General features: G+C 36.4%; 1 protein-coding gene across 5 annotated transcripts in view; it reads left to right on the top strand.

The window, feature by feature from the left end:
• Positions 1-19,226, top strand: part of AKT3 (AKT serine/threonine kinase 3) — a 360,266-nt gene that overhangs the window by 169,214 nt on the left and 171,826 nt on the right. The window contains exon 2 of one of the 5 annotated variants that reach the window (XM_016936492.4): positions 7,427-7,540. The gene's annotated coding sequence lies outside the window, so the exon portion shown is untranslated. 5 annotated transcript variants of the gene reach the window in all.

Below are 19,226 nucleotides of genomic sequence, written 5' to 3' on the forward strand. Positions count from 1 at the left end.
CCCCCACCCCTATATTATAACATTTCCCCTAGATTTATGGTGATGAGACCTGATTTGGGGCCCCATTTCCAGCACTTAAATTACTAGGTATCCTTTGACATGGAGAATGGAAACTCCACAAGCCCTGTAGAATGTGGATAGCAATATTTGACGTTCACCCTTCTTTGGGTGGATCACATAAGAACTATTAATATATAGGTGCCAATGTAGTGCTATAGAAATGTAAGTAAAAATAAGGTTTTTCAAGCATAGTACATCTCTAATCACAATTATGGTTTGATGGATTTCTAAGGATTGTAGATTGAGATAGATACAAGAAACATGCACTTTAAAAAATAATATAGGATACATACATTGTCTCAGGGCTGCATTTTATTTTACTTCGAGTAAAACAGTTTGTCTGTCCAGGAGTCATGGTCTTGCTAACATTTTGACAATTTGTATGAACTTCTCTTGAGTTTACTAGCTTGCTCAGTTCCAGAGTGGGGATAGTTCCCACATGGAGGACGTGTGCATTTGCCCCTATGTCTTGGGCTTATCCTACTTCTGATCAATTCCTTCTTACTCTCTGTGGTGGGATGGGAGAAGTGCCAGCCTGTGTCCTAAGAAGTCTCTCCTAGAATTCTACCTTATTCTATGCTGCAAATATTGTCCCACCCTGACAATATGCTTTTCTTCTCTGAAACCTTTCTTCAGTCCCTTCTTAAAAAATAGGTTATTTCTGCATTTATAAGCACAATTTTAAAAGATGAAATATTTACTCTTTTTTTTCTTTTTTCTTTAAGTTTTTTGTTTTTTAAGACAAGATCTCACTCTGTCACCCAGGCTGGAGTACAGTGGCACAATTACAGCTCTCTGTAGCCTCAATCTCCCAAGCTTAAGTGATCCTCCCACCTCAGCATCCTGAGTAGTGGGGACTACAGCTGCATGCCACCTCATCTGGCCAGTTTTTTGTAGAGACAGGGTTTCACCATTTTGTTCAGGCTGGTCTTGAACTCCTGGGCTCATCAACTGATCCACACCTTGGCCTCCCAAAGTGCTAGAATTATAGGCATGAGCTACTGTGCATGACCAAAGTATTTACTCTCTAACCGACTTTTCTCTCTCTCTTTGAAAGTAAGGGAATTATGGGACTTAAACCTACTAACAAACATCTTTATCTCATCCCAGCTGCTTGGGTGGCTAAGGTGGAAGGATCGTTTGAGACCGGCCTGGGCAACATAGAAGGACCCTGTCTCTTTAAAAAAAAAAAAAAAAAAAACTTTGAATAAATACTATATACAGAGATTTTAAATATGTAGAAAAATCAGTTGATTCCTATTAATACTTCTAGTGGACATACATGGGGATAGAGAAAAAGCTTATGACTTGATTCTTAGTCTTGTGTAACAGATAATACAACCTAGAATAATAACCTTGTAATTCTAGAAAAACTACAGACTATGTAAATATATACTATGTAAATGTACATGAATTATGAGAGATCAGAATAATTCACCTTCGAAGTGTTGACTGATCATTATACCCATACCTGATAGTGAAAGGAGTATATAATAAAATTTTTATATGTAAGAATTTGTCATTGACTATGGAAGACATTCACATAGAACAAATAGCAGTGGGAGGAAAAATAGGATTAATTGCCAAAATGAATTCTGTAGAAAGTAGCTGCTGTAGAAGTTGAGAGAAGCAATAGGTAAGTGTTAGCGAGGTTGACTGAGAATTTACTCAGGAGATGGGGTTAACATGAGCCCTGAAGAAGAGGATTTGATTATGTTTTTGTAAGACAGAGGACAGTCTCAGTGAGGTTAACAACATAAGCAAACAAATGAAGGCAAGTATTAAGGAGTAGCTTGTTTTGTGAATGGTATAGGCAATATCCTAGATGGATGGAGAATTTATGCTGGAGGAAAAAAAAAGCTCAGATTAGAGAGTTAGTAATCAGATTATGGAAAGTCTTAAATATCAATGTGATGAAATTTTTGAACATCCGGTTTCCAAATCAGTATTCAATTTTTTAAAAAGGATGTACCTGGTTATAGTGTGCAGTGGAGGGGATACATCCTTAAACAAACAGGCTGCGAGTCAGTCAGCAAGATACAGTTTAGTCCTCATCCTTTTCAGTCTTACTGCTACCATCCTAGCTCAGTGCTTCATCACTTCCTTTCTGGATTATGTTAAGTCTCCTGATCAAGTTCTTACCTTCAAATATTATCTTTTCTGGAATATTTGGAAACAATGCATAAAGTAGATTCATCTCCAAAAAAAGTTCCTTTGCAAATACCGTTCTCCTTGCTTAGAAAAATTTCAGATGTTCTCCATTTTTGACAAGGTAAAGCTGAATTATTTTTTAATATATATCCACAATTAAACACTTGCCCAAATAATAACTGTGTTTATACCCTATATCTTTTCTTTCTTTTTTTTCTGTTACTCTTTAATGTTCTATACATTTTCTTTTTGACATACATTGCTATATTCTGGTCAGGTTTAATTACATACAAAATTCCTAAACCTGTGTTTGTTTTTAATGATTTTTAGATCATTTAATCATTTGATCACTTGAAGATTTGGTGCTTTCTTTTTTTTCTTGATTTACTTTATTTAAAAAACATTTTTAATTGATACATATTAGATGTACATATTTTCGGGTACATGTGATTATTTGATACATTCATATAATGAAATCAAGGTAATTGATAAATCCATCACCTTAGATACTTGTTTTTTTCTTTATGCTATCAAATTTTTAGACAAATGGAAAGTTATATCTGTTAACAGGTGTATCCCACTGTAAGGAATAGCTGCCTTATCTTAAGAAGTGAATTACTGTAAATTTAATCAAATTTTGCTTCTCGCTTCTATTTTCATAGGTAGTGTTATGTTCAGATATTTGCAGAATTTAACCTTAAACCAAGTTTAGAATTGGGAATGGAGAAAACCGTTGTAAAAATTATTTTAAAATGAGATCATTTTAAAGAAAACTATAATGTAACAATGTCACATATTTCCTTCTTCAGGCTCCAATTCAAATCATACTCCAATTTGAAAAGAACAAAAATTCCACAAAATGTTCATTCTTTCCTACTTTTTCCTTACGTTATACAACAAATGTGGAAAGAAAAAAAAAACAGAAAAAGTGTATCCCATCTTAATGAAAATGACTGCGGCAGTCAAGAGTTTCAAATCCAGCTGCTGGGGGTGAAAGCAACCCTCTGCATCTCTGAAAGATTTCATCAGTGTTATCTCCTTTATAATCATAACTTTTCATGTGTATCATCTGAGTTTCTTATTAAATAATCTCACTATTTTAATAGTTCCTTCATTATAACACTACAGGTGATCTGATCAGATTTCTGTTTTAGAGCCTGCTTCCTCTTCTTTAGTAGCTTCCACGATCTCCCAGCCCTTTCCTGATTTGTATTCCCAAGCCAATCATTTTAGTTACAGTCTTTACTTTCTGAGCCTCTTTTATCAGAATATAAGGAATGTGGGGACTTATTTAGAATCAAAGGGAATGGTAAACTTGTAGAAGACAGTGACCATGCATACTCATTTTAAAAATGTCCCACAGCATTTATTACAATATCTGGTATACTGGAACATCATTGGACTTGTAGTCAGAAGACCTGACTTTGGGACTAGGTTCTACTGCTTTACTAGCTATGTGATCTTGGGCAAATCACATAACTTCTCTGATTTTCATTTTGTTCATCTTTGAACAATGGAGCTAATAATACCTTCTTCACAGGCTTACAGTGAGGATCAAGTGAGATCATATAGCCGAGTGGTGTGGCTCACGCCTGTAATCCCAGAACTTTGGGAGGCTGAGGTGGGTGGATCACTTGAGGTCAGGAATTTGAGAGCAGCCTGGCCAACATGATGAAACCCCCATCTCTACTAAAAATACAAAGATTAGCTGGGCTTGGTGGGGCACACCTATAGTCCCAGCTACTGGGCTGAAGCAGGAGAATTGCTTGAACCCGGGAGGTGGAAGTTGCAGTGAGCCAAGACCATGCCACTGTACTCAAGCCTTGGCGACAGAGCAAGACTTTGTCTCAAAAAAAAAAAAAAAAAAAAAAAATATATATATATATATGAAAACAATTTGTATGTTGTAAAATGCTATCCAAATAGTATTAACATAAGATAGAAGATACTTAGTAATGTTTGCTGAATTAACTGGCAATCATTCCTCCTTTAGCTAAATTACATTGGAGTGAGGAGGAAACCACTTTACTGAGCTTTCTTTAAAGAGTCTTAAAGGTTTTAGAGAACTTGCTTACAACAGTCTCTTGCAGTTGAGGCCAAATACTATTGTTTGGTTGGAGGAGAATTTCTAGTTTCATTTAATGCCTAGGACTTTGATTAGTCAGGGCTATTCTTTCTTAATGACTAAACAGAGTGAGGTACATTCCCAAACCCTGCTTATGGCCTCCTTCTGGCCAAAAAAGAAGACATCACTATGGCTAAAGAAGTAACACCTAATTCTGTGAAGAAAGTCAATGGTAGCTTGATGGGGATAGCATTGAACCTATAAATTACTTTGGGCAGTATGGCCATTTTCACGATATTGATCCTTTCTATCCATGAGCATGGAATGTTTTTCCATTTGTTTGTGTCCTCTCTTATTTCCTTGAGCAGTGGTTTGTAGCCTTCCGTGAAGAGGTCCTTCACATCCCTTGTAAGTTGTACTCCTAGGTATTTTGTTCTCTCTGTAGCAATTGTGAATAGGAGTTCACTCATGATTTGGCTCTCTGTTTGTCTGTTATTGTTGTATAGGAATGCTTGTGATTTTTGCACATTGATTTTGTATCCTGAGACTTTACTGAAGTTGCTTATCAGCTTAAGGAGATTGGGGCTGAGAAGAAGGGGTTTTCTAAATATACAATCATGGCATCTGCAAACAGAGATAATTTGACTTCCTCTCTTCATATTTGAATACCCTTTATTTCTTTGTCTTGCCTGATTTCCCTAGCCAGAACTTCCAATACTATGTTGAATAGGAGTGGTGAGAGAGGGCATCCTTGTCTTGTGCTGGTTTTCAAAGGGAATGCCAAGAAAGAGCCCATATAGACAAAACAATCCTAAGCCAAAAGAACAAAGCTGGAGGCATCACGCTACCTGACTTCATACTATACTACAAGGCTACAGTAACAAAAACAGCGTGCTACTGGTACCAAAACAGACATGTAGACCAATGGAACACAACAGAGGCCTCAGAAATAACACCACACATCTACAGTCATCTGATCTTTGACAAACCTGACAAAAACAAGCAATGGGGAAAGGATTCTCTTATTTAATAAATGGTGTTGGGAAAACTGGCTAGCCATATGCAGAAAACTGAAACTGGACCCCTTCCTTACACTTTATGCAAAAATTAACTCAAGATGGATTAAAGACTTAAATGTGAGACCAAAAACCATAAAAACTCTAAAACTGTAAAACCATAAAAACCCTGGAAGAAAACCTAGGCAATACTATTCAGGACATAGGTATGGGCAAAGACTTCATGTCTAAAACACCAAAAGCAATGGCAACAAAAGCCAAAATCGACAAACGGGATTTAATTAAAATAAAGAGCTTCTGCACAGCAAAAGAAACTATCATTAGAGTGAACAGGCAGCCTACAGAATGGGAGAAAATTTTCGCAATCTATCCACCTGTCAAAGGGCTAATATCCAGAATCTACAAGGAACTTAAACAAATCTACAGGAAAAAAGTACCCCATCAAAAAGTGGGCAAAGGATATGAACAAACACTATGCAAAAGAAGACATTTATGTGGCCAACCAACATATGAAAAAAAGCTCATCATCACTGGTCATTAGTGAAATGCAAATCAAAACACAATGAGATACCATCCCACGCCAGTTAGAATGGTGATCATTAAAAAGTCAGGAAACAACAGATGCTGAAGAGGATGTGGAGAAATAGGAATGCTTTTACACTATTGGTGGGAGTGTAAATTAAATTAGTTCAACCGTTGTGGAAGACAGTGTGGCGATTCCTCAAGGATCTAGAACTAGAAATACCATTTGACCCAGCAATTCCATTACTGGGTATACACCCAAAGGATTATAAATCATTTTGCTATAAAGACACATGCACACGTATGTTTATTGCAGCACTATTCACAATAGCAAAGACTTGGAACCAACCCAAATGACCATCAGTGATAGACTGGATGAAGAAAATGTGCCACATACATACCATGGAATACTATGCAGCCATAAAAAAAGGATGAGTTCATGTCCTTTGCAGGGACATGGATGAATCTGGAAACCATCATTCTGAGCAAACTCTCACAGGAACAGATAACCAAACACCGCATGTTCTCATTCATAAGTGGGAGTTGAACAGTGAGAACACAGGGACACAGGGAGGGGAACATCACACACCGGGGCATGTTGAGAGATTGGGGGCTAGGGGAGGGATAGCATTAGGAGAAATACCTAATGTAGATGACAGGTTGATGGGTGCAGCAAACCACCATGGCACGTGTATACCTATGTAACAAGCCTGCACGTTCTGCACATGTACCCCAGAACTTAAAAGTATAATAAAAAAAGTAAAAAACACTTATACAAAAAAAGTATTCAATTAACATATATTGATTGCTAAAAAAAAAAAAATAAATAAGATCTAACACCATTGGATCAGAGACAAGAGTTTGGGTGAGGGCAAGAGGAACGGGGTATAGACCAAATTCTTCAAACCCTGGGCTTTGGAAGACAAAGCTGCTGCAGGCTGAGAAAGACCTGTGTGACTATTGTTATTCCCTTTTTAGTCAGAAGTTGTTTTTTCTTAAAGTAATAAAATCCTTCAGTATTTTTCTGACTGGTTGAAGAGGATCCTATCCATTGGAGGAAAAATTAAAGGTACTTTGCTTCCTAGATTACTGCTTTATTGAGAGGTGGAGGATGCAATGGGGATTGTTTTTAAAGGAAGGCAGGCAAGTAGTTATCAGCTTCAATAGTTTATACTGAGGACATAGAAGAGATTCCAGCATGACCACCTTCCTTTATTCCTTTCTTTTCCCCTCCTTCCTTTCCTCTGTATCTGCCTTCCCCCCTTTCTGTCTCACTCAACTTTTTCGAAGGTCAGCAATCAACTATTACTTGTCGATAGGTGCTTAAGTAAGGGAACACCCTACATATAATTAGTATCACTCAATTATTTTTAAATACTTCGGACTCCTTCCTTGATTTTCTTTTCTAGTCATCTCAAATAACAACCATTTGCACCTACTGTGTTTTGAAGTTTTCTACCTTGTGTGTATGTGTTTGACTTAAAGTAACACAATTTGGAAACATAGGAGTCATCAAAATTAATATTTAAATATATTTTTTAGGAAGTCTAAATTGTAATGAATATTTAGGAAGTTTTTATTGAGGGTTATTATGTTCTCAACATTGTACCAGGTACTGAGGGGAAAAAAGAAGGAAATAAGGAAACCAACCTTTCTTTGAGCGTTACTATGTATCAAGCCCTTTCACATATGTTTTCTCATTTTATCTTCACAACAACACTGTGAGGTAAGTATTATGCTCCCCATTTTAAAGGAACTCAGAGTGGTTATATGACTTGCTTAGGCCACTGTTTGGCAAATGGCAGAGCCCACAGCATGAACCCATGTCTAACAGAGTGAACCTAGAGTTTTGTGTTCATTTTCTTATTCCATAGATACAAGATCTAGCCCTTGGCTTTAAAGAATTTATAGTCTAGTAGCAAAAATATGCCACAGACCCTTGGGATTGGTATTTTGAGATGTTTTATGGCTAAGTTTTGAAGTGAGTTTTGCAATTAATACATGCAGTTACAATTTAGGAAAAAGAGGTATCATTAAAGACGGAATCATCAAGAAAAGCTTCTTTGGACATTGAGATTGTTTGGAGAAATAGTAAGATTTCAAAAGATAAAGTTACTTTCCAGGTAACAAGAATAGCATTAATTTGAAAAATTATTTCTGAGAAACTTTGGCTGAATTTCTTTTCATCTTGTCAAAGTAAGTGGGTATGAAATCTTCAGAAATGAATGAAAGCTCCAGATGGTATGTTATGTCCTTATCCCTGTATAGAGTGAAAAATATCAAATGAGGAAAAAGAATAAATGATAGGAATAAATATGGCATTTGAAATACTTAGCAGAATGCCCTAATCATGTCAGACATTGTTTTCTCAGGGCCACAGTTAGGCACTAGCTACCCTGTTTGTTAGCTTACCTCGTGTTTTATTTGTAGTTTCTGTAGTAACATTGCTGTTCATCTTTTCTCCTGGTAGAATATAAAATAATTTTACTGACAAATAAATACTCCATTTTAAAATCCTACCTACAGAGTTTTTAAAATTTAAGCTAAAAAGGTTATAAACTGTAGCTTGGAAGGTGGTACATTATCTCTTTATATATTTATTTTTTAAAAATTTGCCTTCTTGTATGTAGGGAAGTTGGAGTATTGTGGATGGGAAGTGGAGGGTGGGGTAGGAGGATCACCACCTGCAGCCTGCGTGTGATAAGGCAACTGTAGTGTATTTACTGTATAATTTTTTTATGACCTTATTAAACGTATAGATTATTTTGGTTAAGTTGAATGTAGATAACTATTTGATTTACTTGTTGAATTTGTTTTTTAGTGTGTCATTTTAAACTTAAATTTATAGTTTCTAGAAAGAGGATTGTGCGTAACTAGTTTTTGAAATTGTAATTAGAAAGATGATTATTTGCCCATTATATTTGGTGTTTTAATCCCATTTTATAATTAATACATCGGAAATTAGGAGGGCAATTAAGGAAGTAAGGGAAGAAAATTAACATTTTTAAAGAGCCTGCTTTTTACAAGGTGTTTTATTTGTGTAATTGCATTTTGTCATCACATGAAAAACATGAAATAAATATTATTACTTAAAGGAAAAAAAAGCTAGATAATGAATCTGAGACCTAGAGAGACTGAAAAACTTTCCCAGAACCTCAAAGCAAGTACGTGGCAGAACTGTGATTTGAACTCTAACACCTGGTTTGAATGCATTTAATCATATATGGTGTTCAGAGATGACAACTCTCTTCAAGTAATACGTTGTCAGCACCCATAGAACTTTCGTGCTATGCCACGTATCACCCAGTGGGTTAATAGTGGACTCTCATTGTTGTCAGGAGTTGTATTATATATAATAGCGAGACTTCTTTCTGCTAGAGCAAAGGAACAAATATAGATGTCGTAGATGGGTGGCTGATAAATTTGATAGAGTTTTATTATGTAATGTTGAGCCAGTCGCTTAACCATACTGGGACTCAGAATTTTGTCATCTGTAGAGTGAGGGAGTTAGAGTGAAGGATCTCTAAAGTCCTTTCTTCTAAATTCAGTGGTTTGCCTATCAGGAGCAGATAATTATTTCTTGAAATATTGAGTATATTGTGGAGTAGTATAGTAATAAATTACCACTTGTTGAGTACCTTCTGCCTCGTACTTTACGTACATATATATATGTACATACATACACATATATGTGTGTGTTAGTAAGATATATTTAATTTTACATCTTTGGAGGACAAACAGTCTATTTTATAGCTGGAGAAACTAGGCTCATGGAATTTCCCAGTGGCAAGGAATTCTTTCAGAGATGGAGCTGGGAGATAAACCTGCAGCTTTCAAGTTTCCAGACCAGTGCTTTTTCCATATTCCTACTTAACTAATGGATCTCTGACTACCTTACATTAGGGCCTTGAGGTGAGAGGTTTTCCAGTGTGGGCAATTCAGAAGATATGGGTTTTCCATGCCTCCAGACTAGTCTGTCTGTCTGTATCATGGATCAGATCTTGTCATTCTTGACTAATACATGAAGATGTATTTGAGAACTTTTGGATAATTCCATTTAGGGAAACAGCAGCTTAATGTAGATGATTCACTAGTATGTGAAGATTTCAGCATTGCTTTTCCAACTAAGTCATAGAAGCCATAGGGGAGACACTGATTTTTTTTAGAGGCAGAATCATCTGAATATTTGCAGTAAGTTATATAATCATTGCATTTTTAACAAGTTGAACTTGAGGGACATGTTTTGTTGCTTCCTCTGAGTTGATACATGCTAAATTATTGGCTTTCTGATTTTTTCACCCCTATATCTTTATTTTAATATAAAAGCGTTTATTATACTTTGAGTAAAGTTAAATGAGGCCTAAGGCCACATTGGGAGGAAGAACCTTTAAGCCTTGGAATTTAGGAAAGATATAGAGGCGTTCTTTTGGGTTGGAAATAATACATAATCAAGCAGATGCTAATGAAAAAATGAAATGCAGGGGAAGAGAAAAGAGACTAGGGTGCCTGTTTGGAAGTTTTATAGAGGAGAGTACATTGCCCCTTTATTACAATAATGTTTCTGAACTATAATAAGGTCTTTCATTGCAAGTTCAGCTTTTTTCATTCATTTGTTTTGTGCTCTGCTTCCTCTGTTACTAATTGTCAGCACAATAGTCTTCCAACTATGAAGTCTCAGTGTCCTTTTGGACCAATTTGTCATTGTCTTTCTCCCTCACCCCCCAACCCATGCACTCAGAATCTATTACTATGGTTGCATTTTTAGACATTTTTAATGTTTTAAAATGGCACTGCTTTTGAAACCTGCCAGAATAGTTCATGATAACTGAATCATCCAACCAGCAACAGTTATTGCTTCCAAAAGCACACTGATAAAGTTTCTGTCTCTATAGGGTGTTCTTATAAGATAATTAAAAATAAACATGTAATAATCTTTACAGCACTATTTCATATGCATTGTTTCCTTTGAACTTCACGTTAGTCCTGTGTAACATTTTGTTAAAATATTTTTGTTAAACAGTGTTATTTACAGATTTACTGTTTGCCTCATAAATTGTTTGATATTTCTATGCCTCTAGGAAGTTCCATCTCTCTTCTTTACCTATTGATGGGTCTTTATTTTTATAGACAGATTATTTTATTATGACTAAGGAATCAGCAAAGTTGGCTTAGACTGACAAGCCTGAATAAATTCTGATATTAGACTTCAGGCAACTTTAGTTACATGTTAATTCATGTTAGGTTTTTAACATTTTGGCCAATGAACACTTTAAATGTGTTCTCAGCCTTGTTCCAGTAATCTGATACTGACAGAAAGACATTATTTAAATATAACTTCTATAAAGAAGTCCTGAAGCAGTGTAATATTACTTGACAACTTATCTGTCACTTACAGAACTTTGTCTTATGTGATCAGAGCTTGTTGGTGCTTTTACATATAATGTCAATGAAGATGGCAGTTATTTTTAATGCATGAATACTAAATAAAAGATTGGTCAGTTTTCTCTGGGAGAAAACATATTTCAGTTCTCTATCACCTGTTTGTATCAATTTATTCACATAAAACTAGAAAGTGAAATACAGTTGCCCCTTGAGCAATGCAAAGTTTAGGGGCTTCAACCCTTGTGTAGTCAAACATCCTTGTTCTAACTTTTGACTCCCCCAAACTTAGCTACCAATATCCTACTGTTGCCCAGAAGCTTTACCAATAAACAGTTAATTGATACATATTTTGTGTATTACATGTACTATATACTGTATTCTTATAATGTAAGCAAGAGAAAATGTTATTAAGAAAATCATAAGGAAGAGAAAATATATTTGCTATTCATTAAGTGGAAGTGGATCATAAAGGTCTTCATCCTCATTGTCTTCTTGTTGAGTAGGCTGAGGAGGAGGAGAAAGAGAAGGCGTTAGTCTTTCTGTCTTGGGTGGCAGAGATGAAGAGATGTGGAGCGGGTGGAAGGAGAAGGCAGGAGAGATAGGCACACTTGGTGTACTATTATTGAAAAAAATCCATGTGTAAGTGGAATTGCGCAGTTCAGACCTGCGTTTTCCAAGAGTCGACTGTGTATAAACGTTATTAGAAAGAAAGAAAACTTTACTTCCTTTCATAAACAACCAACATCCATCCTAAAAACAGTATGTGATACAAAAAGAGACATGAATTTAGAGCTAGAAAACCTGGATTTGAGACTCAGTTTTACCACATTAATGGCTTGATGATTTTGAATAAGTGATTTAGACATTAAATAGCTTCCTTTGTAAAAAATTTGTGAACTGGAAATGACCATACTTTAGAACTCAGCTGAGAGGATTAAGTGAGGAATAATGTATGTGAAATCTTAATGTAGTGAATCAACTGATAATATGCTAAGATAATTACTTAGTAGTTACTATTTAAAAAATAAATTTTGGAGAAAGATATAATAGAAAGCAAAATTTTCCTACTGATTTAAATTGGCAGAGATTTAAGATGAGATTTTCCCCCCATTCTTCTAGAGATCAGTGAATGAGCTGATTCTTTTACTTTACTTCATATAGCTTGCTATCTATCAAACCAGATTTTGAAATGAAGTGTTTTTGTTGTTTTTGTTGTTGTTGTTGTTGTTGTTGCTGTTGCTGTAGTAAATACCCAAGAGGCCTTTTTATGTCTGTGGTTGGAACCATCTTTCAAAGCCAGGCTACTTTATTTGGAGTTAGAATTCCTGAAGGCAAAGAAAACACATCCATACCTTCCCCTTAAAGTTTAAAGAAGTTAGAGAGTGCTTTCCAAAGAGGTGGTATTCTGATAATGACTGATAGGCTATCTCTATATTTGACTTTTTTTGTTTGTTTGAGACAAGAGTCTCGCTCTGTTGCCCAGGCTGGAGTGGAATGGCGCGATCTCGGCTCACTGCAACCTCCGCCTCCCAGATTCAAGCAATTCTCCTGCCTCAGCCTCCCAAGCAGATGGGATTACAGGCACCCGCCACCACGCCAGCTAATTTTTTGTATTTTTAGTAGAGATGGGGTTTCTCCATGTTGTCCAGGCTGGTCTCGAACTCCTGACCTCAGGTAATCCACCCGCCTCAGTCTCCCAAAGTGCTGGGATTACAGGCATGAGCCACCGCACCTACCCTCTATAGTTGATTTTAATGGAATTACTTGATTTGTTTATAATCCTCCACAATTCATTGTTTATTTGGACAGTGCTTTACTCTGGATAAGTAGACCTACCTTTTTATTTTTCTCCAAGGGGGAAAAATCCTTTATTCTTTACATCTACTCCTTTCACCTTTTCCTGTGGAAAGAAAAATATCTCAAGTATTAGAGCTGTTGCTCCAAAATCAAGAATATGATTAGGATTCAAAAATATATATTTTTTGGAAAGTATGTTTTTTGAAAAATATATTTTTTCATATATATGAAATACATAAATATACATTTTATGAGAAAAAAATAAGTTGTAAGAAATTATATTGTTTCTGAAATGTTTCCTGAAGCTTTTCCTAGAATTCAGTCTGTATGTGCTTAGATTTTGATGAATAGAAAAGAGCTATGAGAAGTATTCCAAATTCCCTGAAACTTAAGGAGTTCCACTCAAAACAGTCAAATAAATCACAGCATATGATGAAGTACCACCATATGGGATACAAATAAGTGTAGTAGATCTTCAGGGATAGAGAGTATGAGTTGGAATAAGAGAAGATCTTGAGTGACTAGAATCTAAGTAAAAAGGAAGGGAGTATGTGTCAGGTGAGAGAAACAGCATGAGTTGTTAAATCCTGAAGTTAATAATCAGATAATTTTTAGGGGACAGTGAAGAGACATGTTTATTAGCAGAAAGTACTTATAGTTTGGCAGTGAGGAATACAGTTTGAAACTTTTTGTTTTAATTAATGGGGCTTCCTTATGAATAGCTTTGAAAGTCAGGCTAAGAAATGTATTTGAACATTGTCCTGCAGACAGGAAAATATTTTTGAAGAGAATGACATATAGTTTAAGAATTTGGGTAGGACTCATCTTACTAGTAGTATGTAGGACAACTTAGGGAGAAGGGTAGAAAAGGGAGACCACCTAAGAGGTCATTTCAGTGATGAGGATTTTGATAGTAAGTTCCCGGGTTGGGTGTCAGCAGTGGAAAAAAAAAGGATGATTCCAAGAGTCATAATGAACAAACTGTTAACATAAATGTTGGTGGCTTAGCCGTGAGGGTTGAAAGAGAAGGACGAGTCAAAGATGACTGAGGAAGTGTTTCTTGGGTGATTAGGAAGATGATATGGAAATAAAATAGAAAAACTGTACTGGTATAGTAATTTTCAACTTGGAAGCTGAAACAAACAAAAACAAAACCCTTTTGGATATCTTGAGGATGAGGCAGTATAGGGCATCAAAGGAGATGCTAGTTTTGCCATATGGGGATGGAGCTTGATGAGAAGGGCCGGGACTGAAGAAGCAGGTTTGAGAGTCATCAGACATCAGGTGTCAGTTGATGCAGAGCTACTGGAGAGCCTATCTATAATTAAATCCAAAGTCCTTACCAACTCATTGAAGATCTTTCTAACCTCATCTGCTACCTTTTTTCCTAACTTACTTGACTCCAATTACACTGGGCTTCTTGCTGTTTCACAAATCCATCTGTGGAATCCCTCCAGCTGTGAGTCTGCACTTAATGTTCATTCTGTGTAACTTACTCTTCCCGAAGGTAATGTGCATTGGCCTCTCATTTCATTAGAGACACCCTTTTTAATTAATCTTTCGAAAATAGTATCACCTCCCGTTCACTTCAACTCGTTGACCTGCCTTATTTTTCTTCATATTGTTTACAAGCACCTACTATGTTATAAATTAATTGTTTTGCTTGTTTATTGTTTGACTACTCATCCCTTCAGTAAAATATAAGCTTTATGGAAAATAGGCACCTTGTTTTGTTCACTGCTATTCAGTGCCTAGGTTACTGGCTGATATACTGTGGGTACCTAACAAATATTGTGTAATTAATGTCTAGATTTACTATGGGAAAAAATGTCAAAAATAAAAGCATAACAGAAAGGTCTGAGCCTTTGGAAGGTAAAGGTCTGAGCCTCTACTTTGGAAGTAGAGGCCCTAAGAAAAACTAATGAATGGTATGGGATGGTAGTAAAACCAGGCAAGTCAGTGTCATGGAGGTCAAGGAAAAGGGACTCAAAGGATAGGGAGCCAAGAACATCAAATGCTGCAAAGAAATGAAAATGAGAACAAGAAAAATATATCTGATAAAAAGGAGACTGCAGTAGAGTGGTGGAAACCAGAATTTAGCTAATTGGTTAAGGCATGGGTAACAAAGGCCAGCCTTGTAGATGATTTTGATGGATTTACCAGCAAAATGAAGGAGAGGAATGGGGCAGTTAGGGGGAAGAGGAGCAGCATTTAATACAAGTGCTTTAAAGAGTGACTTTGAGGCTGGATGTAGTGGCTCACGCCTGTAATCCTAGCACTTTGGAAAGTGGAGGCGGGCTGATCACCTGAGGTCAGGAGTTTGAGACCAGCCTGGCTAACATGGTGAAACCCCGTCTCTACTAAAAATACAAAAAATTAGCTGGGCGTGGTAGTATGCGCCTGTAATCCCAGTTACTCAGGAGGCTGAGGCAGGAGAATGGAGTGAGCCCAGGAGGCAGAGGTTGCAGTGAGCCGAGATTGTGCCACTGCACTCCATCATGGATGACAAAGCAAGGCTCCATCTCAAAAAAAAAGTGACTTTGAATCTGCATCTTGGTCTTTGTATATGTTTATTGTTTATTTCACTGTGGTATGTATGCACTGATAAGCTACTTTGAAGATACGTGAGTAGAAATTGTCTCATTGGTACAGATGGAAATCTCGAGGCATTTAAGTTGTAAGTTACTTCTAAGTGGGACCTATGCAATTGGTACATATGGACATAAAGGTGGAAATAATAGACACTGCGGACTCCAAAAAGGAGAAGGGTGGGACAAGGACCAGAAAACTACCTATTGAGTACTATGTTCATTATTTGGGTGATGAGTTCACTAGAAGCCCATATCTCAGCTTTATACAATATACCCATGTAACAAACCTGCACATCTACTTCATGAATTGAAAATTTTTTTAAAAGCTGTATCACAATCACATCTAATAAAACTAATCTTCAGTATTACCAAGTACAAATTCATATTCAGATTTCCCACTTGTTGCCTAAAACTGGTTTGTTTAGACCAGAATGCATTAAGGAGGACCACGCATTGCATTTGGTTTTTATAAATCTTTTAAGTCCCTACTAGTCCAGCAGAGTATTAGACTACCTTCCTCACCCCTCTTTTGGGTACATTCACTTATTAAAGAGACTACTTCATTTGTCCTGTGAAAGTTCTGTCTTATGGAATTCTCTGATCGTTTCTACGAGGTGTCATTTAACTTTTCCTCTACCTCTGTATTTACGGTAAAAGGAAGTTAGATCTAAGGATTCCATCAGATTCATATTCAGAATTTTTATCAAGATTGTTTCCTTGGTGAGTCTGTGTACTTCATATTGCGTTATGTCAAGAGGTACCTAGTATTTGTTTGACCAGCTGTTAGTAAGGCTATCATTGTTCACTGGGTTACGGTGGTGACAGTGTCATCTCTTCATTATAAACTAAGTTTCTCTCATGTGGTTACCAGATAATCTGTGGTTTGACATGTTGGCACTATGCAATATTTAGTCTTAATTAGTTATTTACCAAATGATTTTACCATTGGTGATTTTTGCCTGAATTAATTATTTTATTAGGGGTAGATTATCTTTTAGGTATTATTTAAACATGATTTCAATTAGCCAAGGCACAGATAAATTGGGGCAGTATGTTAGTCATTCTGTTTATTTATTTGAGACCAGCCCTGTTTAGGCATAGTACCAGAAATCAAATAGTATGGACCTTCCCCTAAGGGAATTTTCAATCTAATGTACATTCTTGTTGAATTGTTTAAAAATTTTGTTATCAAATCCCAGTTTCATCATGTTTCAAATATAAATAGCTTTTCTTAAAAATAGACCGGGCACAGTGGCTCACGCCTGTAATCCCAGCACTTTGGGAGGCTGAGGTGGGTGGATCACGAGGTCAAGAGACTGAGACCATCCTGGCCAACATGATGAAACCCCATCCCTACTAAAAATACAAAACTTAGCTGGGCCTAGTGGCGCACGCCTGTAGTCCCAGCTACTCCGGAGGCTGAGGCAGGAGAATTGCTTGAAACCCGGGAGGCGGAGGTTGCAGTGAGCCGAGATCGCGCCACTGCACTCCAGCCTGGTGAAAGAGCAAGACTCTGTCTAAAAAAAAAAAAAAAAAAAAAAAAAAAAAAAAATCTCATAATTATTTTTCAGATTTTACCATGTTATTCAGTAGCATGTTATGTAATGAATGGTTAGATATCCTGTGTACATCTGAGTAATTTACTTCTGTTTCATGCATTATGACTATAAATAAACTGCTTATTCTGGTGTATGAGTACAATGGAGTTTTATGCCACTATTAAATATAATGATGTAGATCTTTACTGAAATGGAAAATATCCAAAACATATAATATCATCAATAATGGTCTCATTTTTGTTTTTAAAAAGTGCTTGGAATAGGTCTAAAAATGTATGTATTCAAACACTAATAATGGTTATAACTGAATGGTAGGATTATGAGTATTTTTATTTTGCCTATACTTACGTATGTATTTTTCTGTATTAAGCATGGATGATTTATACAGTGAAAGTAAATCAAGAAATATGTTTGAAAACCATCTTGCCCACACAACAATTTGAATTCAGTAATGTCACCAAGCTGTATACTTAAAATGGTTAAAATGGTACATTTCATGTTATGTATATTTTACTACATTTTTTAAAAGCCCATGGCTATTATACTGCAAAAACCAAAATCAAAGCCAAAAAACCAACATGCCTAATTCCTTGAGTCCACTAGATGTTTGCATGCCTCTTATAATTCTTTTAGTAAATGCCTTATGTCATTTTTGTATTTTAACTATTGTCTCAAAATGACCACAGTACGTTTATTTGGAATTTCAAGTAGGCAGAAAGTATGCCAAGAACAGTTGTTCCAGAAGACTCTTGAGGTGTATGTTTGTTTAATTAGAGGCAGGATTCGGTGGGCAAACAAGACAGAGAAATGTTGATGGGGAAAATATTGGCTCTGTAAATGTTCTTTTGGTAAATGGCAGTATCTGTAGTGACCATATTCAAAGAAGAAAAATGTGTTAGGAGAAGTTCACATTAACATATCGTGACTTCAAATTCAACTCAAGTTCATAAATAGTATTTCATGTTAATTCCAAAGTGGTGGTTTATGATAATTAAAATGTCACAATTTGGAATGTGGATGATGAAGTGAAAAACATCTTCTAGAGGGAAATGTAATGTTAGTAATCCAGTCTGACTCCCATTATTTATTGAACCCCTTGTATTATGGAATCAAATGTAGGAACTTTGTCTTCTCTCCTATTTGCTTATGTGGAGGGAGATATGTTGAGTTTGGGTGATAAAACGCAAATGGTTCAGACAAAAATAACTAGCAATGCGGAGCTGGATTGATGTGAGTCTGCAGATCACTTTTCCATTATTAGTAATTGAACTTTTTTTAATCATTAACTTTATTGGTATTGGAGAATGTGAGAGCCAGCAGTGAAAGAACCCAAAGGCTCTCTTGCCTTCCTTTCTGCTATCCTTACCACTTTCTTTCCCTTCAGCTTCTCATTCTAAACCGCCTCCCGTTACTCCTGCCTGGAGAAACGAGATGTCAAGGATCAGCATCCTGCTAGGGGATAACCCTCATTCCTGTCCATCCCTATACTGTGGAGAGAACCAGAGGCAAACACATTGGAGCCCTCTCCCGCTCAAACACTGTTATCAGTTGAAACTTATCCTGGATTTGCTTATATGAGAAAAAGTGTTATAGATGGGAGAAGGGCCAAGCACGGGGAAGGTGTAGAGAAGGTATAGAAGAGGGAACAGACAGTCCTATGGCTTTGACAGATGATTACTGATTTTTAAGGCATTTTTCCTAGCAGTGTATTCTCTTCAGAAGAGCATGGGATTGGGATTGAGATAGACTTGGAATAAATCCTTATATAATGACTCACAGTTGTGTGTTTTGGGGCAAGTTATTTAGCTTGCCTGAGTCTTGTAAATTTGCTCATTTAGAAAATGGAAGATAATAACACCTTTTAGGTTTTTCCTTTGGATTAAATGAATAACATTTATGCACCACTCTTTGTGCAGTGCTTGGAACGTAGTGATCGCTCAACAGTTATCTGCTGCTGGAATGCTCTCTACCAGGACACCTGCCTCACCTAAGTCACCTTCCGCTCATTGGATTAAATGAATCTCTTAAAGGTTGATGTATTGAGTCTTAAATAGGTGTTATGCTTTTTTGCCCCTAGTGAAAA

Source organism: Pan troglodytes, chromosome 1 (genome assembly GCF_028858775.2).
Source record: "Pan troglodytes isolate AG18354 chromosome 1, NHGRI_mPanTro3-v2.0_pri, whole genome shotgun sequence".
Lineage (NCBI taxonomy): Eukaryota > Metazoa > Chordata > Mammalia > Primates > Hominidae > Pan > Pan troglodytes.